The 24,848-nt window shown below is 39.9% G+C and overlaps 1 protein-coding gene and 1 long non-coding RNA gene across 4 annotated transcripts in view; one reads left to right on the top strand and one right to left on the bottom strand.

Annotated features, from left to right (window-relative positions):
- The window catches only part of dlgap1b (discs, large (Drosophila) homolog-associated protein 1b), a 287,295-nt gene that overhangs the window by 58,036 nt on the left and 204,411 nt on the right, over nucleotides 1-24,848 (bottom strand). The window lies entirely within an intron of this gene.
- On the top strand, nucleotides 1,362-23,112 carry LOC121569856. Its single transcript, XR_006001396.2, has 4 exons — nucleotides 1,362-1,581; nucleotides 20,476-21,528; nucleotides 21,792-22,067; nucleotides 22,307-23,112. It is a non-coding gene; the product is annotated as an uncharacterized LOC121569856 (long non-coding RNA).

Raw genomic sequence — 24,848 nt, forward strand, 5'->3', positions numbered from 1 at the left:
ATGAGAAAATCTTGAAGAATATACCTACAGTATGTGAATAAAAATAGGCGATCTCAGTTAGCCAATGCGAGAAAAGCAGTGAATGAAATAAAAAATTAGCTTGATCAGCCGATCTAGGCAGCGGCATTACAGGTAGAGGAGGAAAAGGAGGTAGCCGGCAGCAGCACGTCGAGGCGCAAATTAGTTGAGATGAAGATGACAGCTAGCAGCGAGCAACCAGACAGCAGCCAGCCATCCAACAGTGGCTTTTATTCCACATGTCACAAATAAACCTTGTACACTGGACTGAAAATCCCCATAGACCCCACCAACCAGGGATTCTGTAATTCTGTCATGATAGAATGTGCACACTGTGAAGGTAATCGTGATGCATTTAGGAGGAGTGTTTACACTTCCTCCAGGCTGCAGGAGTGCTCCAGGAATGTGGCATTTGATATAAATGTGAGGATGATTCTTCTAGCCCATGAACTTGGACTTGGTTATGCAGCTCTAAAGAAAATACGCAAAGTCCTAGGGATTCCTTCCTTGCGTCTCAGCTCATATCAGAGACATGACAGGTAAATAAAAAGGGAGTGTAGCCCATTATTGTCAGGTGTATAAATAATATGTATTTCCTTGCTCCAGCAAATGTATTCAAAGTGAATAAAAACACAGTGATAGGAAAACATAACTATACAATGAGACTGTCACATAGGCCTACAGTGTCAAAGGGCTGTAGCCTACGGTGATTACTGAGAAATTAGCTTTACATAAAGTAAATACATGCTGATATGCTAATATTTACATAGGATAACATGCTGATATTTAGTCCCGCAGTTATGACTAATGTCGACAGACATAATAAGTAACCCCCCCACTGTAGTTGCAGAGACTCATAGAGGGCTAAAGTCAATGGAGAGTGCTGCAAAGCTAATTAGAAGAGCATTAGCAGATATAGACCCAGACATAGCAGAGTTGCTGAAGGAGGATGAGGATGCCATCATAGACATTCATGTATCCTTTGATGGTACTTTGCACAAGAGAGGATTCACTTCCAACTACGGGATAGGTGTGTGCATTGCTGCTGGCACCAGCGAGCCCTAGAAAATGGTGAAGATCCACCCAGTCACAAAAACCATGGAGGCCATACATTATTGAATAGAGAGGTTGCACAGAAAATGGTACCTGTATATCATAGGATGTCAAATGAAATCCTCCTCAAAAGAATGTAGCACGGAGGAACCCAGAATGCAAATTAATGTCTGAAAAGTTTGGATCACTTTTGGCTGTAAGCGAACGAGTGGTGCACGTTTGGAGCAATACTGGCCGTATCCAAGGCTCAGCCAATCTTTCACATAACAACATAATGCAGCATGCGACTGAAAAGAGAAGAGACAACCAACTTGCTAGTTACAGCATCAGCACGCGCTCTGGAAAGACAGCGGAGAGTGGAAAGGCAGTTTGCCAGTTACAGCAGCGCGTCCCCTGAACGATAACGCAGAAGTAGGTGAGAAGCCTGACGACGGAGACAGGGGTGAGAAGGTGATGAAGCGTACTTCACGAGCAGTAACCGAAAAACAACTGGCATTTGGAAAGTTTGAGGTGAGGGAGCAAGTGTGGTGGAACAATAATTGTTAGCATTGTTAAGTATCTTGCTAGCTGGATCGAATTCTCCGTTAGCTAGTTAACTAGCTAACGAACTAACTACTATCAATTAACTAATGTTTTCCCTCTACAGTATGTGGTTAATTTACAGAATGAGAGAATAGGTGAAAATGAGGCGTTACTTGTTAAACAAGTGGATTCAGGGATGATTTGTAAGTCGCTCTGGATAAGAGCGTCTGCTAAATGACGTAAATGTAAATGTAAGTGTAGCTGGAGCTGGGCTTGGCTTAAGCTGAATGCCACTATAGAGGTGAAAGGAACACCACACACTTGACCTCTTTCTCACTTTTTCAATAAGGTGGATAAAAAGGGGCATGCCATGTGTACTCTGCCTGAAAGAGATCAATTTGCCAACAAAGGGTCTCATGCTCTGCTGCTGGCACATTGTAGAACAGATGTCCACAGGCAGAAAGTGTACAATGTAATAACGTGCAGTGTAGCCCAAAGCTATTGCTTTTGTTGTGTTGAACTTGACATACAGTTGTGTGTGAGTGAGGGGGGATTATTTTAGTTTTTACTCAGTGAACATAATTTTTGCACACATATAGCCTTGTGCACTTGATCGATGTCTACAATAGGGCCACTATAATCGTAGCCACTATAATAGAGAAAAAATAGAATGCCTTTTTGTTTCATTCTATTTCTGCTTAAAGATGTTTTTCCCCCCAGGTGCAATATTTAGATGTGTGTGGTCACAAGCGTTATATTATAAAGGCAGTCATAACTGCCATATTAATGTATTGTTATTTCTCTGGACGTGAGTGTCATTTGCAGTAAAGTCTAGGCAACAAATAACATTGGATTGCTGTGTGTTAGGTTCACATTAACCACTTTTTATTTTACACAGAGACTGATCATGTATATCATATTATTTGTTGTTTAATGAGTTAAAACCTGCATTTCAAGAAGGGACTCAGCCTAAGTCACTAGAAATTAGCATTTTAAAGCTGATATTTATTTGTATTTGTTATCCCCCCTAGCAGGGACAAAAAAAAAGTTTCACCTTTTTGGGCCCTCACCAGTTTGCATCCCTGGCGTAGGCGCAGGTCCCATGACACAGCCAAGAAAGTAAAGAGGCACAAGCAACAACTCAGAGGGCCTTACATATCAGGCAGGCATAGCTGATTTAATGTTCTCCACATTTCAACAGCCATACAAAATCCTTGTATTTGACAAATTGAGCAAAGTGATATGAAAATTTGCCCAAAACTGCATATTTGCCCAACATACCAGTATTCAAAGCATATATTCTATTGCTTGAAATTTTTTTATTAAACGTGCTAATGTATTTGTATCCTGTAGCTCAGTTGGTAGAGCATGGCGCTTGCAACGCCAGGGTTGTGGGTTCGATTCCCACGGGGGGCCAGTATGAAAAATGTATGCACTCACTCACTGTAAGTCGCTCTGGATAAGAGCGTCTGCTAAATGACTAAAATGTAAAAGGTATATTTTATGTTTATTTGTCAGTTTAGAAGTGATATATAAATAAGAGTTCAATTAATGTGACATAAATGGTCATATTTACGGAAAGTACATTTTAATTGCATTAGCCTATTTTCTCAAAAGGACATGTTCCCTGTGCGCAAATTCATTTTTCTCAGTTTTCAAAGGACGTACATTTACATTATTCCACACACAGGTTCTTAGGTCTTATAGTCAGACTTTTACAGAGGCTTTTTTTAATATCTTGTGCCGTTTTGACTTTATGTGTAATTTTATCTGTAAATATATGCAAAATATGCATCCGTCATACATGTGAAGTGTTTTTTAAATAATTCCATGAAATGACAATATTTTGATCAACTGATCTGTAAAAGTCTGACCTTTGAGTGTCTTATCACAATAAAACAAATAAAACATTCTGCCTTGAAGCAATGTGTTGAAAAACGGATTATCATAATATGCAAATTAGCGCATATTTAAGGTCCCATATTCCTAGCATGCAATGATTACATCAAGCTTTTGACTCTACACATTTGTTGGATGCATTTGCTGTTTGTTTTGGTTGTGTTTCAGATTATTTTGTGCCCAATAGAAATGAATGGTAAATAATGTATTGTGTCATTTTGGAGTCACTTGTATTGTAAATAAGAATAGAATATGTTTCTAAACACTTCTACATTAATATGGATGCTACCATGATTACGGATAATCCTGAATGAATCGTGAATAAGATGAGTGAGAAAGTTACAGATGCACAAATATCATACCCCCAAGACATGCTAACCTCTCATCATTACAATAACAGAGGAGGTTAGCATTTTGGGGGTATGATATTTGTGCGTCTGTAACTTCCTTACTCATAATTATACATTATTTACAATTAATTTCTATTGGGAACAAAATAATCTGAAACAGAACCAATACATACAGCAAATGCACAAGCTTGATGTAATCATTGCGTACTATGAATATGGGACCAAATACTTAACTTTTTACTACTTTAATACACATATAAGTGAATTTGTCCCAATACTTTTGGTCCCCTAAAATACATTTTTGTACTTAGTCCCCCCATTTTAAGGGACCAAAAGTATTGGGACAAATTCACTTATATGTGTATTAAAGTAGAAAAAAGTTAAGTATTTGGATAATTGGAATTGAATTGTCAGTTTACTTCATGTATTGAAAAGGAATTGAATCCAACCCTGATAAGTGCCGCCACTCTTTCAAGCTTGCAGTGGAACTGTGTATACAGAGATAAGCTCTGTACACAAGGAAACACAGGAGAGAGGAAATCAATAAGACGTGTAACTGATTGATGCACCTAATAGTACTAAAGCAAACACATGATCATTATCATTAACTAGAAAAGTACATTTCCTAAAGAAAATGTGGTGTGCTTGCTAGCTTGTGAAGGATCGATTGATAGGGTAGCCTGAACATATGAAAGTTGGTTTGGTGTCTCTAGCTTGAATGGTGCAAGAGTTACTGTGGGTGAGTTATTTTATGCAAATGTATGCTATATAGTTATAGTTGATACAATTTTTAAAGAACTTGAAGTTAGGATAGCTTGAACATGTGAAAGTTGGTTTGGTGTCTCAAGCTTGCACGGTTCAAGAGTTACTGTTGGTGCGTTAATGTATGCTAATTTATGGGGGGGAAATCAGATTTAGTTTTAGTTAATAAAGATTTTAAAGAATTTGAGGTTGGGATGGCCTGAATGTTTTAAAGTTGGTCTTGTAGCTTAATTGGCGAGTCTGAACATCTCAATGTTGGTTTGGAGTTGATGGCTTAAAATATTTTCTCAAGCAACCCGAGTTGGGGCAGTCGACATTTGGAAGTTTCGTGTTAATAGCTTAAATCAAGTAATAATAATAATATGAGTATGCAAGAAATCTAAAGTTATGCTTTGCCTTCAGAAAGCACACCTAATTATGACAATGCATAACATGTAGGCTAGGCTAATAATAATACACTGAACAAAATATAACTCAAAGATTTTACTGAGTTACAGTTCATATAAGGAAATCAGTCAATTGAAATAAATTCATTAGGCCTTAATCTATGGATTTCACATGACTGGGAATACAGATATGCATCTGTTTGTCACAGATACCTTTAAAAAAAAGGTAGGGGTGTGGATCAGAAAACCAGTCAGTATCTGATGTGACCACCATTTGCCTCATGCAGCGTGACACATCTCCTTTGCATAGAGTTGATCAGGATTTTGATTGTGGCCTGTGGAATGTTGTCCCAGTCCTCTTCAATGGCTGTGTGAAGTTGCTGGATATTGGCGGGAACTGGAACACGCTGTCATACATGTCAATCCAGAGCATCCCAAACATGCTCAATGGGTGACATGTCTGGTGAGTATGCAGGCCATGGAAGAACAGGGACATTTTCAGCTTCCAGGAATTGTAGACAGATCCTTGCGACATGGGGCTGTGCATTATCATGCTGAAACATGAGGTGATGGCGGTGGATGAATGGCATGACAATGGGCCTCTGGATCTCGTCATGGTAGCTCTGTGCATTCAAATCGCCATAGATAAAATGCAGCTGTGTTGGTTGTCCGTAGTTTATGCCTGCCATACCATAACCCCACCGCCTAACTCTGTTCACAACGTTGACATCAACAAACCGCTCGCCTGGTACAGTTGAAACCGGGATTAATCCGTGAAGAGCACATTTCTCCAGAGTGCCAGTGGCCATCGAAGGTGAGCATTTGCCCACTGAAGTCGGTTAGGACACCAAACTGCAGTCAGGTCAAGACCTTGGTGAGGACGACGAGCACGCAGATGAGCTTCACTGAGATGGTTTCTGACAGTTTGTGCAGAAATTCTTCGGTAGTGCAAACCCAAAGTTTCATCAGCTGTTCGGGTGGTTGGTCTCAGATGATCCCGCAGGTGAAGAAGCCGGATGTGGAGGTCCTGGGCTGGCGTGGTTACACATGGTCTGCAGTTGTGAGGCCGGTTGGATGTACTGCCAAATTCTCTAAAACGACCTTGAAGGCGGCTTATGGTAGCGAAATTAACATTACATTCTCTGGCAGCAGACTCTGGTGGACATTCCTGCAGTCAGGAATGTCCACGTTCCCTCAAAACTTGAGACATCTGTGGCATTGTGTTGTGTGACAAAAGTGCACATTTCCGAGTGGCCTTTTATTGTCCCCAGCACAAGATGCACCTTTGTAATGATCATGCTGTTTAATCAGCTTCTTGATATGCCACACCTGTCAGGTGGATGGATTATCTTGGCAAAGGAGAAATGCTCACTAACAGGGATGTAAACAAATTTGTGCACAAAATCTGATAGAAATAAGCTTTAGGTGCGTATGGAACATTTCTGGGATCTTTTATTTCAGCTTATGAAATATTGGACCAACACTTTACATGTTGCGTTTATATTTCTGTTCAGTGTATATGACAGAAGTAAATGTTGATGTTTGTAGGCAGGGTCAAAGCTACAGTGTAGAGTTGCTATCACATATGTGTGGACTGTTTGGAGGGAGGGAGAGAAAGAGAGAGAGAGAGAGGCAGACAGATAGAGACATAGTAAGAGAAGTCAAGTCCACTCCACCCAGAGGAAGTCAGTCAAGGCTAAACGCATTACTCTCCATGGAGACTGATGGACCAGACCAGGCAGTGGCCAGACCAGAGTTATCTGAATATACTCCACTTCAAGACCCTTCATTCACACAGACAGACATATGATGGCTTACTGCTTACATAAATATATACACCATGACCTCACACTCTAAAAAATGCTAAGTTAAAACAACCCAGTGCTGGGTAAATAGTGGACAGAACACACATTTGGTTATTTTTGACCCAGCCACTTGAGCCTTGTTCACATTGGCAGTTTGAAGTGACTCAAATCCTATTTTTTTTGCATATCTGATTCGAATCTGTTCTTTTACCTGCAGTCTGAACAGCCAAAATGCACATGGAATCTGATATTTCAAGCCACATTTCAAACCACCTTCGTAAGGTTTTTTCTTTTTTCTTAAGGGGGTAGATCAGCTTTAATATTGCAGATAGATTGTAACTCCCATCAATGTAATTGTCTCCATCACTTCCAATCCCCCCCAAAGTTTGGGGTCACTTAGACATTTCCTTGTTTTCAAAAGAAAAGCATTTTTTTTGTCCATTAAAATAACATAAAATTGATCAGAAATACAGTGTAGACATTGTTAATGTTGTAAATGGCTGTTGTAGCTGGAAACGGCTGATTTTTATTGGAATATCTACATAGGCGTACAGAGGCCCATTATCAGCAACCATCAGTCCTGTGTTCCAATGGCACGTTGTGTTTGCTAATCCATGTTTATCGTTTTAAAAGGCTAATTGATCATTAGAAAACCCTTTTGCAATTATGTTAGCACAGCTGAAAACTGTTGTGTTGATTAAAGAAGCAATAAAACTGGCCTTCTTGAGACTAGTTGAGTATCTGGAGCATAAGTTGAGTATCTGGAGCATAAGTTCATGTTCATTTTTAAACAACACAATAGTAATGTTTTAACTTAGGAAGAGTTCAGAAATCAATATTTGGTGGAATAACCCTGATTTTCAATCACAGCTTTCATGTGTCTTGGCATGCTCTCCACCAGTCTTTCACATTAATGTTGGGTGACTTTATGCCACTCCTGGCGCAAAAATTCAAGCAACTCGGCTTTGTTTGATGGCTTGTGACCATCCATCTTCCTCTTGATCACATTCCAGAAGTTTTCAATGCGGTTCAGGTCTGGAGATTGGGCTGGCCATGACAGGGTCTTGATCTGGTGGTCCTCCATCCACACCTTGATTGACCTGGCTGTGTGGCATGGCACATTGTCCTGCTGGAAAAACCTATTCTCAGAGTTGGGGAACAATGTCAGAGCAAAAGGAAGCAAGTTTTCTTCCAGGACAACCTTGTACGTGTCTTGATTCATGCGTCCTTCACAAAGACAAATCTGCCCAATTCCAGCCTTGCTGAAGCACCCCCAGATCATCACCGATCCTCCACCAAATTTCACAGTGGGTGCCAGACACTGTGGCTTGTAGGCCTCTCCAGGTCTCCGTCTAACCATTAGACGACCAGGTGTTGGGCAAAGCTGAAAATGGGACTCATCAGAAAAGATGACCTTACTCCAGTCTTCTACTGTCCAATCCTTATGGTCTTTTGAAAACCTCAGCCTGGCTCTTCTTTGCTTCTCATTGATGAAGGGCTTTTTTCTAGCTTTGCACGACTTCAGCCCTGCCCCTAGGAGCCAGTTTCGAACCGTCATCGCCGTGCACTTCACCCCAGCTGCCGTTTGCCATTCTTTTTGTAGGTCACTTGATGTCATCCTACGGTTGTTGAGTGACATTCAAATGAGTTGGCGGTCATCCCGGTCAGTAGAGAGTCGTTTTCGCTCTCTGCCGGTCTGTAGCTTTGTTGTCCCCAATGTCTGCTGCTTGACCTTGTTCTTATGAACCGCCGTCTTTGACATTTTAAGGATGGAAGCAACCTGACGCTCACTGTATCCCTCTGCCAGTAAAGCCAGAATAGAACCCTTCTTTTCCTCACTCACACTTTCCTTTTCAACTCTTTTGGCATGGTCAATAGTTATTTTTTTATTAATATTACTTTTGAGGTACTATTAGCACTGTTTTTGCCATCCAGCTGGTCCTATTGCAAGAGGATAGTGATGACCACAGCAGTGTTTTTTATACTTTTCCTCGTTAAATAAGATTTGGTTCATGTGATCACCTAATCAGTACCTAATTCAGTAGAATGAGGTGTGCCTGTGTTGGAATTCAACAGACACTGGAATGGAATGGCTGTCATACATGTAGAGATGCTGATTTAAGAAAGATTTGCAGTGGTCTCTTAATTTTTTCAACAGCTGTGTATATATATGTATGTATGTATATATATATATATATATATATACAGTGGGGGAAAAAAGTATTTAGTCAGCCACCAATTGTGCAAGTTATCCCACTTAAAAAGATGAGAGAGGCCTGTAATCATCATAGGTACACGTCAACTATGACAGACAAAATGAGAAAAAAATCCAGAAAATCACATTGTAGGATTTTTTATGAATTTATTTGCAAATTATGGTGGAAAATAAGTATTTGGTCAATAACAAAAGTTTCTCAATACTTTGTTATATACCCTTTGTTGGCAATGACACAGGTCAAACGTTTTCTGTAAGTCTTCACAAGGTTTTCACACACTTTTGCTGGTATTTTGGCCCATTCCTCCATGCAGATCTCCTCTAGAGCAGTGATGTTTTGGGGCTGTCGCTGGGCAACACGGACTTTCAACTCCCTCCAAAGATTTTCTATGGGGGTTGAGATCTGGAGACTGGCTAGGCCACTCCAGGACCTTGAAATGCTTCTTACGAAGCCACTCCTTCGTTGCCCGGGCGGTGTGTTTGGGATCATTGTCATGCTGAAAGACCCAGCCACGTTTCATCTTCAATGCCCTTGCTGATGGAAGGAGGTTTTCACTCAAAATCTCACGATACATGGCCCCATTCATTCTTTCCTTTACACGGATCAGTCGTCCTGGTCCCTTTGCAGAAAAACAGCCCCAAAGCATGATGTTTTCACCCCTATGCTTCACAGTAGGTATGGTGTTCTTTGGATGCAACTCAGCATTCTTTGTCCTCCAAACACGACGAGTTGAGTTTTTACCAAAAAGTTCTATTTTGGTTTCATCTGACCATATGACATTCTCCCAATCCTCTTCTGGATCATCCAAATGCACTCTAGCAAACTTCAGACGGGCCTGGACATGTACTGGCTTAAGCAGGGGGACACGTCTGGCACTGCAGGATTTGAGTCCCTGGCGGCGTAGTGTGTTACTGATGGTAGGCTTTGTTACTTTGGTCCCAGCTCTCTGCAGGTCATTCACTAGGTCCCCCCCGTGTGGTTCTGGGATTTTTGCTCACCGTTCTTGTGATCATTTTGACCCCACGGGGTGAGATCTTGCGTGGAGCCCCAGATCGAGGGAGATTATCAGTGGTCTTGTATGTCTTCTATTTCCTAATAATTGCTCCCACAGTTGATTTATTCAAACCAAGCTGCTTACCTATTGCAGATTCAGTCTTCCCAGCCTGGTGCAGGTCTACAATTTCGTTTCTGGTGTCCTTTGACAGCTCTTTGGTCTTGGCCATAGTGGAGTTTGGAGTGTGACTGTTTGAGGTTGTGGACAGGTGTCTTTTATACTGATAACAAGTTCAAACAGGTGCCATTAATACAGGTAACGAGTGGAGGACAGAGGAGCCTCTTAAAGAAGAAGTTACAGGTCTGTGAGAGCCAGAAATCTTGCTTGTTTGTAGGTGACCAAATACTTATTTTCCACCATAATTTGCAAATAAATTCATTAAAAATCCTACAATGTGATTTTCTGGATTTCTGGATTTCTTCTACATACATACAGTGGGGGGAAAAAGTATTTAGTCAGCCACCAATTGTGCAAGTTCTCCCACTTAAAAAGATGAGAGAGGCCTGTAATTTTCATCATAGGTACACGTCAACTATGACAGAGAAATTGAGAGAAAAAAAATCCAGAAAATCACATTGTAGGATTTTTTATGAATTCATTTGCAAATTATGGTGGAAAATAAGTATTTGGTCACCTACATTAGTTATCTTGTTATTGTTTGTTGTTAGTTGTTATTAGTCCCATCCTTCAGCTCCTTTCAACACCTCCCATCTATCGCTATTTGCCATATATTTTTCAACTGTTCTGTGATGTTTTACAAAAGTTCTGAACTCTTCTATTCTCATTGTTTCTACAGATTGTAAATATGAAAATATGTTTTTTTTGCTAAAAGTATTATTTAATTATTGATCGATTGACTATGACTTTTCAGATCACCCAGTAGTGCTATCTGCAGGGTTAGCTCCAGGTAAATATTGCAATCCTTCAGCCATTCCTGGACCTGTGACCAAAAACAAGCTACAAATGGACCGTACCAAAACAAATGATCTAATGATTCTGTCTCTTCGCAGCAAAATCTGCAGAGCTGGCAAGATTGTATCCTCCATATCAATAACATTATATTGGTAGCAAGAATTTTGTATAATAACTTACATTGAAAAATTATAAGTTTTGAATCCGGCGTCGTTTTGCGCATCAGTTCAGTTCATGCTCCCGAGTGGCGCAGCGGTCCAAGGCGCTGCATCTCAGTGCTTGAGGCGTCACTACAGACCCCCTGGTTCGATTCCAGGCTGTATCACAACCGGCCGTGATTGGGAGTCCCATAGGGCGGTGCACAATTGGCCCAGCGTCGTCCGGGTTTGGCCGGTGTAGGCCGTCATTGTAAATAAGAATTTGTTCTTAACTGACTTGCCTAGTTAAATAAAGGTAAAATTAAAATAAATAAACACTATGCCATGGAATCGGTATGTCAAAATTTTGGGTAGAGGAGACATTTCCATATGTTTTTGTTAGCTGCATGTGCGACATAACTCCATCAGTCCTACCTATGATATCATTTACGAAGATTATACCTTTTTTTTTTTCTTTCTAAAAATAATGGTTTTTTATCAATTAGTATATTTGAGTTTAACCACAATATTTGTTGCATTATTTGTTCTGTCGTTTCTGGAGGATTACATTGAAATTGCAACCAACTTTCTATGGCTTGTTTTAGAAATAGTGATATTTGGGAGATTATTTCCTTTTCAAATAACTGAAAGTGGGAGGTTGTAATCTGAATAAAGGGAAAAAAGGCCATTCTTGAACATGGGGTGAGACAATCTTACTAATTTGCTAGAGAACCAGTTCAGATTTAAGTATAACTTTTGTATGACTGATGCTTTTAGTGATAGGTCTAATGCTTTAATATTTAATAATTTCTGTCCTCCGAATTCATATTCATTATATAAATAGGCCCGTTTAATTTTGTCTGGCTTGCCGTTCCAAATAAAATCAAAATAACTTAAAAAACTGTTCGCTAGGCGTAGGCAAGACCATAAGCAAATAGGTAAACTGGGATAATCCTAAAGAGTTAATCAGGGTGATTTTTCCACAAATAGACAGGTATTTACTTTTCCATGGTAGCAAGATCTTCTCTATTTTTGCTAACTTTCTATTAAAAGTTATTGGAGTGAGATCATTTATTTCATTTGGGATATGTATTCCGAGTATATCCACATCACCATAAGACCAATTTATTGGTAAACTACATGGTAATGTAAAAATTGTATTTTTTAGTGATCCAATACGTAATATAGTACATTTATCATAATTTGGTTGTAATCCAGAGAGGTTAGAAAATGTATCTAGATCCTCTATGAGGCTGTGGAGGGATTCAAGTTGTGGATTTAAAATAAAACATGAATCATCAGCGTACAATGACACCTTTGTTTTTAAGCCCTGGATTTCTAATCCCTTGATATTATTGTTGGATCTGATTTTAATAGCTAACATTTCGATGGCCATAATAAATAGATATGCCGATAATGGACAACCTTGTTTTATTCCTCTTGACAGTTTAAAACTTTAGGAGAAATAGCCATTATTTACTATTTTACACCTAGGGTTACTATACATGATTTTAACCCATTTTATAAGAGATTCTCCAAAATTGAAATGCTCCAGGCATTTATATATAAACTACAATCGTACTTTATCAAATGCCTTTTCAAAGTCTGGTATGAATAGCAGGCCTGGTTTCCCAGATTTTTCATAGTGTTCTATTGTTTCCAGTACTTGCCTTATATTATCTCCAATGTATCGTCCATGTAAAAGACCTGGCTGAGCAGAATGAATAATGTCCGACAATACATTTTTATTCTATGCGCTATACATTTTGCTAGAATTTTTACATCACAACCCTGAAGTGTAAGGGGCCTTCAATTTTTTTAATGGACTGGATCTTTATATTTCCCACTTGTATCCTGTTTCTGTAATAATGAAATCAGACCTTCTTCTTGAGTGTCTGATAATCTACCATTTACAGTGAGGGAAAAAAGTATTTGATCCCCTGCTGATTTTGTACGTTTGCCCACTGACAAAGACATGATCAGTCTATTATTTTAATGGTAGGTTTATTTGAACAGTGAGAGACAGAATAACAACAACAAAATCCAGAAAAACGCATGTCAAAAATGTTATAAATTGATTTGCATTTTAATGAGGGAAATAAGTATTTGACCCCTCTGCAAAACATGACTTAGTACTTGGTGGCAAAACCCTTGTTGGCAATCACAGAGGTCAGACGTTTCTTGTAGTTGGCCACCAGGTTTGCACACATCTCAGGAGGGATTTTGTCCCACTCCTCTTTGCAGATCTTCTCCAAGTCAATAAGGTTTCGAGCCTGACGTTTGGCAACTCGAACCTTCAGCTCCCTCCACAGATTTTCTATGGGATTAAGGTCTGGAGACTGGCTAGGCCACTCCAGGACCTTAATGTGCTTCTTCTTGAGCCACTCCTTTGATGCCTTGGCCGTGTGTTTTGGGTCATTGTCATGCTGGAATACCCATCCACGACCCATTTTCAATGCCCTGGCTGAGGGAAGGAGGTTCTCACCCAAGATTTGACGGTACATGGCCCCGTCCATCGTCCCTTTGATGCAGTGAAGTTGTCCTGTCCCCTTAGCAGAAAAACACCCCCAAAGCATAATGTTTCCACCTCCATGTTTGACGGTGGGGATGGTGTTCTTGGGGTCATAGGCAGCATTCCTCCTTCCTCTCATCTGACCACAACACTTTCACCCAGTTCTCCTCTGAATCATTCAGATGTTCATTGGCAAACTTCAGACGGGCCTGTATATGTGCTTTCTTGAGCAGGGGGACCTTGCGGGCACTGCAGGATTTCAGTCCTTCACGGCGTAGTGTGTTACCAATTGTTTTCTTGGTGACTATGGTCCCAGCTGCCTTGAGATCATTGACAAGATCCTCCCGTGTAGTTCTGGGCTCATTCCTCACTGTTTACATGATCATTGCAACTCCACGAGGTGAGATCTTGCATGGAGCCCCAGGCCGAGGGAGATTTACAGTTATTTTGTTATTCTTCCATTTGCGAATAATCGCACCAACTGTTGTCACCTTCTCACCAAGCTGCTTGGCGATGGTCTTGTAGCCCATTCCAGCCTTGTGTAGGTCTACAATCTTGTCCCTGACATCCTTGGAGAGCTCTTTGGTCTTGGCCATGGTGGAGAGTTTGGAGTCTGATTGATTGATTGCTTCTGTGGACAGGTGTCTTTTATACAGGTAACAAACTGAGATTAGGAGCACTCCCTTTAAGAGTGTGTTCCTAATCCCAGCTCATTACCTGTATAAAAGACACCTGGGAGCCAGATATCTTTCTGATTAAGAGGGGGTCAAATACTTATTTCCCTCATTAAAATGCAAATCAATTTATAACATTTTTGACATGTGTTTTTCTGGATTTTTTTGTTGTTATTCTGTCTCTCACTGTTCAAATAAACCTACCATTAAAATTATAGACTGATAATTTCTTTCTCAGTGGGCAAACGTACAAAATCAGCAGGGGATCAAATACTTTTTTCCCTCACTGTCCATAGGAGTGGTTCAAACATTCTAATAACGGTCCTCTGAGTATATCAAAAAAAGTTTGTTATACCTCGACTGGTATGCCATCCAACCCTGGAGTTTTCCTGGACTTAAAGTCTTTAATTGCATCCAGAAGTTTGTCCTCTGTAATTTCACCTTCACACGAGTCTGTCTGTATGGCTGTTAATTTTACATTATCAATGGAAAAAAAGTCCCTACAATTAGCTTCAGTTAGAGGAGATGGAGGCGACTGAAACGAAAACAAATGCTTAAAGTAATTTGTTTCCTCCTTCAAAATATAATTTGGTGAATCATGGGTGACTCCGTCATTTGTAACCAGTTTCAGTAAATTATTTTTGGTAGCATTTCTATGTTGAAGATTAAAAAAGAATTTGGTGCATTTTTCCCCATATTCCATCCAGTTTGCTTTATTTTTTATAATATATTACACTTGATCTTTCTTGAATAAGTTTCTCCATTTATTTTTGTTTTTCCTCTCATTTATTCTGAGCCTCTATGTTACATTTTTTATTGCTATCTACAGTTGAAGTCGGAAGTTTACATACACTTAGGTTGGAGTCATTAAAACTCATTTTTGAACCACTCCACAAATTTCTTGTTAACAAACTATAGTTTTGGCAAGTCTGTTAGGACATCTACTTTGTGCATGACACAAGTAATTTTTCCAACAATTGTTTACAGACAGATTATTTCACTTATAATTCACTGTATCACAATTCCAGTGGGTCAGAAGCTTACATACACTAAGTTGACTGTGCCTTTAAATAGCTTGGAAAATTCCAGAAAATTATGTCATGGCTTTAGAAGCTTCTGATAGGCTAATTGACATCATTTGAGTCAATTGGAGGTGTACCTGTGGATGTATTTCAAGGCCTACCTTCAAATTCAGTGCCTCTTTGCTTGACATCATGGGAAAATCAAAAGAAATCAGCCAAGACCTTAGAAAAAAAATTGTAGACCTCCACAAATCTGGTTCATCATTGAGAGCAATTTCCAAACGCCTGAAGGTACCACGTTCATCTGTACAACCATAGAAGATGCTGGAGGAAACAGGTACAAAAGTATCTATATCCACAGTAAAACTAGTCCTATATCGACATAACCTGAAAGGCCGCTCAGCAAGGAAGAAGCCACTGCTCCAAAACCGCCATAAAAAATCCAGACTACGGTTTGCAACTGCACATGGGGACAAAGATCGTACTCTTTGGAGAAATGTCCTCTGGTCTGATGAAACAAAAATAGAACTGTTTGGCCATAATGACCATCGTTATGTTTGGAGGAAAAAGGGGTCTGCTTGCAAGCCGAAGAACACCATCCCAACCGTGAAGCACGGGGGTGGCAGCATCATGCTGTGGTGGTGCTTTGATGCAGGAGGGACTGGTGCACTTCACAAAATAGATGGCATCATGAGGAAGGACAATTATGTGGATATATTGAAGCAACATCTCAAGACATCAGTCAGGAAGCTAAAGCTTGGTCGCAAATGGGTCTTCCAAATGGACAATGACCCCAAGCATACTTCCAAAGTTGTGGAAAAATGGCTTAAGGACAACAAAGTCAAGGTATTGGAGTGGCCATCACAAAGCCCTGACCTCAATCCTATAGAATATTTGTGGGCAGAACTGAAAAAGCGTGAGGACTACAAACCTGACTCAATTACACCAGCTCTGTCAGGAGGAATGGGCCAAATTTCACCCAACTTATTGTGGGAAGCTTGTGGAAGGGTACCCGAAACGTTTGACCCAAGTTAAACAATTGAAAGGTTGTGCTACCAAATACTAATTGAGTGTATGGAAACTTCTGACCCACTGGGAATGTGGTGAAAGAAGTAAAAGCTGAAATAAATAATTCTCTCTACTATTATTCTGACATTTCACATTCTTCAAATAAAGTGGTGATCCTAACTGACATAAAACAGGGAATTTGTACTAGGATTAAATGTCAGGAATTGTGAAAAACGGAGTTTAGATGTATTTGGCTAAGGTGTATGTAAACTTCCGACTTCAACTGTATCTGTTCTGTTAGACCTTCTATTTCCTTTGTTAGTATGGACTCTTTTTACCTAAATTGCTTTTGTTTTCGAGATGAGTACTGAATTGCATGGTAGCTTACAAGCTTGTTAATTGTTAACAAACAAATTAGGGAATGTGGTAGAAAGCTAAACAGCTACCTAGCTAGCTAGTTGAATGCTGTGTCTAGCCAAAAAGGACTTGTTTTGAAAGTTGGATCATCTTATCCTTTGAGGCTTTAAAAGTGTTCTTACACTATGATTTTGAACATTCAAAGCACCTGGGAAACATCCATAGAATTGTTGTCACCTTAGCTTGCTACACAACAACTTCTGAGTGAGAGGAATCACGAGCACCACCATCAATCAGCCTACACTATGTCAGCAAATGACTGTTGTCTGAACACACACAAATCTGATTTGGTCACTTGTAACTTGCTGTTTGGACAGTCAGTATTCCTAAACGGATTTGAAAAACAAAACTTATTTGAGCATAAAGGCCTGCAGTGTGAACAAGGCTTTGGTTTGGTTATTGAGCTATGATCCACTGGATCAGAGCAGAAGACTGGAGGCGTGGCTTAGTAGGGGCGAGGCTTTCAGATAGTTATTTTTGGCCACCTGTGAGAGTAAATGTCATTCCGGTTCATCTGTTCTGTTACGGTTGAGCAATGAGGCTCTTGTAGCTTAATGAGGCTTACACAAGTTGAGTTCGTCAAGTGCCAATGTTGGGATAGTTACTACTTTGTTATGATCTTTAAGTAATAATGTTACTAAGTGTATGAAGAAAAAAAAAATGTATGCACTCACTAACTGTAAGTCGCTCTGGATAAGAGCGTCTGCTAAATGACTAAAATGTAAAATGTGTATCTTAAAATCAGGCCGGTCACTCATGATACAAGTCAGTATTCAACATCCATCCATGGTTGGGAGATGACGTGGAAACCGGCCACTAGGGGCAACAGTGAGCGCTGTTACCTTCAAGTAGGTCTCGGTTTTGCTAGGGCTTTGTGGAAGGGGATGGCGGATGGTTAATAAGCAACACCTCTGGTGTTTGAATCCAGTGATAGAAAGTTGTTTTTGATATTTTAGTTTGAAACCTATCCCAAACCTTAACCCTTACCTTAACCATTCAGAGTTAATGCCAAACCTTAAGAATTTGGAGTTAATGCCTTAACGCTAACCTTAAAAATTCAGTTTATGCCTAAACCTAACCTTAAACACTTTTACATTTGAGAATACTGGATGAACATCTATTTCTGCCATGAGAGCTTGTTGCTAAAAATATGCAATGTGCAAAAACATTGAAGGGGAATTTAAATTTGCAGTGTGCAAGCATAACAGGATGAACAGGAATTACATTTACTCTCAAGGGTGGACAAAAAGCCTTATCTGAAAGCCATGCACCCAATAGGCCACGCCTCCTGAAAATAACCTATGAATTACGTAAAATTAACACATGCTTGGGTAATCCAAAGGCATGGCCTATTGGGGGCGGGCTTTCAGATTATTATTTCTGACCACCCATGAGTGTAAATGTAATTCATGTTCATCATGTAAAGTTTGTACAATGCCACTTATAATTTTTCTTCAATATTTTTGCATGTTATATATTTTAATATAAAATGTATAACATTTTTACAGTTTTTAAACAAAGTGTTAACTACCCCAACATTAAAATATGCATAGGCACTTAAGGAGTTCGTAATCTTGTATAAGTGTTATTAAAGCCACAAAAGTGTCAGTGCTCAACCTTAAAGGTCATGAACAGTCATTCTGGAAAGTACTTTTTCTCTCATGGCTAACTACCAGGAAGTTTGAAAAGACAGGCTGAGTGGGCATGGATCTTATATTCAAAACTCGCCTTCGCTGACAGCTCTTTGAAACACCTATGTCAATCAATTTGGATGCATTGAGCAGTGTCGCAGTAAAATCATCTTAAGCAAATTTGGTGATACACAAAGCAACTCAAACATTTACATTTTATCAGTAACCACATTTCCATCCACAGTTTTTAATGTGAGTAAAGCAGTTGTGTAAAGTAACGAAGTAGAAATACTCTGTTACTGTACTTAAGTAGTTTTTTTGGGGTATCTGTACTTTACTTCACTATTTATATTTCTGTCAACTTTTACTATACTTTTACTCCGATACATTTTCCCCTGACACCTTCGTTACTCGCTACAAAATCAAATAAATCTGAAGCTGGAAGAAAAAAACTAATCATGTTGGAAAAAAGATGCAAGCAACATCCGTGAGTCGGCACAGTCATGGGTGAACTTGTTTTGCAATGCAGCAGGCGACGACATGCAGAGTTGATCCAATCCTCATCAGTTTCGGCAAATCCAAGGGTCCTAAAGTGCAAACCCCAACCACCGGGAGCCTGTCACTTGTAAAACAGTCATCCATTCAGTAGCACTTTGCCCAAGCGTGTCCGAAATCGCGCAATCACGTCCGACATCGCTCTACCACCACCTCCTGATGAGGACGAACACCCTTAGCTGTATCTAAAATAAATGTTTTATTTTCTCGGAATGAAGGATTCATCCTACCGGATGAAATGTCTGTTAAGTTCAGGAAATACTTGCGTTCAAGAACTCTCCTTCGAACCTAAAAAAACACATTGAGGTAAGCCTACTGTTAGCTTGCTAGCTTGAATAACGTTAATTAGCATGCTAGCTAACATTAGCTAACCTAGCTATCCCACATTTGCTAATGCAACAAGCAGTGTTAGTTGATGCTAGCTAATGCTATATACTTAAATAGTTCACTAGCTAGTAGCTACCTACTAGCTAGTGAACTATTTAGGCTAAAATGTGCCTAGATTCGGAAGCTTTGTGTGGGGTTCTATTTTCTCATAATTGGATCTGTATGTGATGAATAGCTTAGAAGGAATGCATTAATGATAAGCATAGGTTTGTACTATACTGATATAAATTGTTTCACATAACAGGCTGTGATTCATGTAAGGAACGTTAGGGGGTAGGACAGATAAGACTTGTATTTCTTACAGATACGAACACGGCCTCTTTGTTGTCTGTGAACCGTTGTCTGTGAACCGTCCTTGGACGTAGGTACGTACAGTCTTTTGGGTGCTTACTCCACAGGTTGTTATGATTAAAAACTTATGCCTGGCAACGGTGGAGCGCCAAGGGACTGGGACCAGCCGGTGCGCCAACGGATAGGCTGAGTAAGTCTAAACCACGCTCAGTCTCTACTCTGATTGGCCAGCAGGGAGTGGGAAATATCTCTGTCAGAGTATTTGAAGAAGAACCTGTAACAATGGATTAGTTCTCTGAGTGCCCTGCGTGGTATTTCAGTGGACCCGTATATACGAACATCATATTTACCATTGAAGGTTTTGCATTAATTAAAATACTAGTCTATTTAGAAGACGTGTATTGACCTCTTTTGTTCCTAATACCAGATTTGAATTGACGCAACTTAACATTTGTTAGCTAACGCAATCTAACTAAACTGACACGAGCTAACTAGCTAGCTTGTTAACAAGCTAGCTAACTAGTAGTTTCCTAATCTGGGCACATTTTAGTCAGCTAACGTTAGTCTAGCCAAATACCCTTTCTCTAAACACCTGGTCAAGCTAGCCATTTAATTCCTTGTGTTAGTTGATAAAGTTGTTCTTTCCTAGCTAATTACTGTAGACATAAGTTATTGATGTAACCTACTAGCTAGATCAATTAACATCGTTTTTTCTCATTGTAATATTAAATTGTGGTCACAAATTCTCACTTAACTAATGTTGTTTATAGCTTTCAAATTAGGATTCGATACCTTAAGTATTTGGTGATGGTAGTTATGTAGCTAAGTAACTGTCTTTCTCTTTTCCTTTTCTTCTTATTTCAGAGAAAGCATGTACACCATCTTAAGAAGTATGGAGAACTGACGGAAAACACACTGAAGAGAAAACATGACCCTAAGACTCCCTCCACCATCAAGCAGAGCACATTACTGAAGACAGTGTCTCAAAAATCCATCGACAAAAGCTGTGGTGAAGTATGTGGTCCAAGGGCTCCAACCATGCGCTGTTGTAGAACAAGAACCGTTCAGAGAGTTTGTCCAGGATCTGCAGCCTAACTCAAAGATCTTATCAAGGCCCACACTGCGCTCCAGGATTGATGAAGCCTCCATGGAAATGAAGAAGGTGACTGAGGCCATGGGAGGAGTTGACCAAATCGCCACCACCACCGACTGCTGGTCTGCAAGAAGACGGAGCTTCATTGGTGTTACAGCCTACTGGATAGACCCTGACAGTCTCAACAGATGCACTGCAGCCCTGGCCTGTAAACGGTTGAGAGGATCGCACACCTTTGATGTGTTGGCAGGCGCCCTAAATGACATCCATTCTGAGTTTGAAATCCAGGGTAAGATTGTGAGAACAACAACAGACAATGGCTCTAACTTCTTGAAAGCTTTCCAACTTTTTGGAGAAAATGAAAACAACAAGGCAGTGGAAGCAGTGGGTGGTGAAGCAGCTCAGCCAGGACAGGAAGATGGTGAAGAGGAACAAGAGGAAAGTGAAGAAGTGGAGTTTGTTGATGTGGCAACGATCCTGAATGAAGATGATGGTTTTGAGTACCAGCTGCCGAAGCAATAGCGCTGTGCTTACCACATACTCAACTTAGTATCTACAGTCGATGCCCTGAAAGTAACATCCAGTGAGGCTTACAAAAAAGTGTCCTGTTTAACATTTGGCAAGTGCCAAGCACTTCGGAACAAATGCGGAAGATCCACATTTGCAACCGAAACGGTTGAAGATGCTTGCGACCTCCAGCTGCTGCGCCCGAATGCTACAAAGTGGAACTCCTGGTTCATGGCTGTAGAAAGACTTCTGAGGATCGTTAAAGACAAAGGAGAGGCGGCCGTCAGAGTTCTCTGCACACACTTCGAGGTTCCAATGTAAGTAAGGATTATCTATTATTTTGTCATAATTTAAGGTCTTGAATGTTGTCTAAATCTGTTGCAGTGTTTCCTGACCCTTTGCTTGGGGACTAATAACTGTTTCACATGTTGTAGCCATACACTATCATTGATCCATTTAGTCAACTACTCATCCAGCCATTGATTACTGTAGTTAAATCAGGTGAAATGGTTAGTGGTCCCCATTGTATAGGTTTAGGGTTTTCATAGGTTCAATCCAACTGAACTCGCATTCTTCACAGAGTATGCTGCCACCATGAGCCCAGTCGCAAAGGCCATCAACATCCTGCAGGCTGAAACCAATGTCCAGATGGGGTGGCTACTTCCAACCTGCTGATCACAAAACTTGACCGAATCAAGTTGTCCCTGAAGTACTGTAAGCCTATGGTGGATGCGCTACAACTGGGACTGAAGAAGCGCTTCAGCCACGTTTCACGACCCTGAGCTGATCGCAGCTGCAATCCTTCTCCCCAAATTCAAAACAACGTGGACAAACGATGACGCCACCATCAGAATGGGTAAGACAATGTGGTTAATTAACAGTATTTTATTATTCATAAACAACTGTGAATAGTGTACATTTTGACACTTCATAGATTTGAGAACCACCCATTAAACTACAATCCTGACTATGTGGTTCAGTCCAATGGGTAGCCTACTTAGCCCTGTTGCTTGGTTTATATAGATAGGGGATGGGGATGGATTAATGTAGGCTCATAACGGCATGATTTCTATTGTCATCTTCCTTGTATTTCAGGAATGGACTACATCAAGGACCACCTGGAAGAACACTTGCTGCAGCTAGGTGATGGCACCAGTTCATCAGATGAGGAGGACTTCTTCTCTGCCATGAAGACGTCTCAAGCACAAGAAAGCTCCAAACAGCTGGACGGATACCTGGCCTGTTCAACTGATCATATGGAGTTGTTCAAGTCCTTCCCGGCAGTCTGTAAGCTGTCTCTGAGGCTAAACACACCCTTACCTGCATCAGCTGCATGTGAAAGGCTGTTCAGCATTGCAGGACTTGTTTTCAGCCCCAGGAGAGCAAGGCTGTATTCCAGAAACTTTGAAAACCAGCTTTTACTGAAGGTGAACCGTAAATTCTTCAACTTCAAGTAATGACAGCTTAACGCTAGCAAGCCCAAGGACACAGATGCCTTATGCTTTTTGTTAATTGATTCACAAGTTATAGGTGTCCTTGTTACAAAGGCATGACCTGACACACTGATTTCTAATACAGTTATATCAGTGGTGATGACCTCATATTCCTACAGTGAGGTTGTGTGCAGTTCTGTACATATACTTTTGATAAGCTCATCAACATTTTTTTTTTTATGTATAGGGTTCTATTATAGGATGTGTTTTCTAAAGCAAAGTGGCTGTGATTGTAAGTGCTTACATTTACTGGCTATATTCCTTCATGATTAAGGCATAATTCTATTCAGTCTGTAAGAGATGTATTTTGAAGTGTTGCCTATTTGAGAATCCACATTCTTTTTTTTATCTGAGCTCTTCTTGTATCCGTAAGACTTTTACCTTTCAGAAAAGCTCAAACCAAATAAAAGATCTGGCTGTTTTGCTTTTTGGATTTACGGCTCTTACGTTTCATACTTTTACTTTTGATACTTAAGTACGTTTACCTTACAGCTATTTAATATCAGGTACTTTAAGACTTTTACTCAAGTAGTATTCTAATGGGTGACTCACTTTTACTTGAGTCATTTTCCAGTAAGGTATCTTTACTTTTACTCAAGTATGGATTTTGGGTACTTTTTCCACCACTGCTTAATATAAGGAATTTGATGTATAACATTTACTTTTACTTTTTACTTTTACTCAAGTATGATGATTGAGTACTTTTTCCACCACTGTACTTAAGTACATTTAAAAACATACTTTTAGACTTTTACTCAAGTAGTATTTTACTTTTCTATTAAGGTATCTTTACTTTTACTCAAGTATGACAATTTAGTACTTTTTACACCACTGGAGTAAAGTCATATCATATAAAAAAAATCATGACAGCTGTGATGGAAACAGGAAGTTTCGGTACAATTTTATAAATGCCGACAGATCATTTGTTTGTTCGACATGGTGGGATCTTTTTTTGTCAGTAAAATAAATAATGGCGGTGGATAATATCATTTTCTATATATACATCTACCATTTGGCATGTTTCTTGTGATGCAATTCACAGTAGCGTCAGAGTTTTGAACGACCCTTCCCCCCCTTTTGTTCCATACTGGCTGAAGACCTAGCTAGCCAGTAACTAGCTAACACCAGACACAGATGAAAGGTGGAAAATATACTGTAAGTATCTTTGCCATAGATGAATAGTGTCAAGTTTTAATTACATTTGCTGACACCCTACAGTCAAATTCTGGCACCAACAGAGTAGCTATCTAGCTACAGTTGAAGTCGGAAGTTTACATACACTTAGGTTGGAGTCATTAAAACTCGTTTTTCAACCACTCCACAAATTTCTTGTTAACAAACTATAGTTTTGGCAAGTCTGTTAGGACATCTACTTTGTGCATGACACAAGTAATTTTTCCAACAATTGTTTACAGACAGATGATTTCACTTATAATTCACTGTATCACAATTCCAGTGGGTCAGAAGTTTACACACACTAAGTTGACTGTGCCTTTAAACAGCTTGGAAAATTCCAGAAGAAGATGTCATGGCTTTAGAAGCTTCTGATAGGCTAATTGACATCATTTGAGTCAATTGGAGGTGTACCTGTGGATGTATTTCAAGGCCTACCTTCAAACTCAGTGCTTCTTTGCTTAACATCATGGGAAAATCAAAAAGAAATCAGCCAAGACCTTAGAAAAAAATGTGTAGACCTCCACAAATCTGGTTCATCCTTGGGAGCAATTTCCAAATGCCTGAAGGTACCACGTTCATCTGTACAAACAATAGTACGCAAGTATAAACACCATGGGACCACGCAGCCGTCATACCGCTCAGAAAGGAGGCGCGTTCTGTCTCCTAGAAATTAACGTAGTTTGGTGCGAAAAGTGCAAATCAATCCCAGAACAACAGCAGACCTTGTGAAGATGCTGGAGGAAACAGGTACAAAAGTATCTATATCCACAGTAAAACGAGTCCTATATCGACATAACCTGAAAGGCCGCTCAGCAAGGAAGAAGCCAGTGCTCCAAAACCGCCATAAAAAAGCCAGACTATGGTTTGCAACTGCACATGGGGACAAATATCGTACTTTTTGGAGAAATGTCCTCTAGTCTGATGAAACAAAAATAGAACTGTTTAGCCATAATGACCATCGTTATGTT

Source organism: Coregonus clupeaformis, chromosome 7, assembly GCF_020615455.1.
Source record: "Coregonus clupeaformis isolate EN_2021a chromosome 7, ASM2061545v1, whole genome shotgun sequence".
NCBI classification, from domain to species: Eukaryota; Metazoa; Chordata; class Actinopteri; order Salmoniformes; family Salmonidae; genus Coregonus; species Coregonus clupeaformis.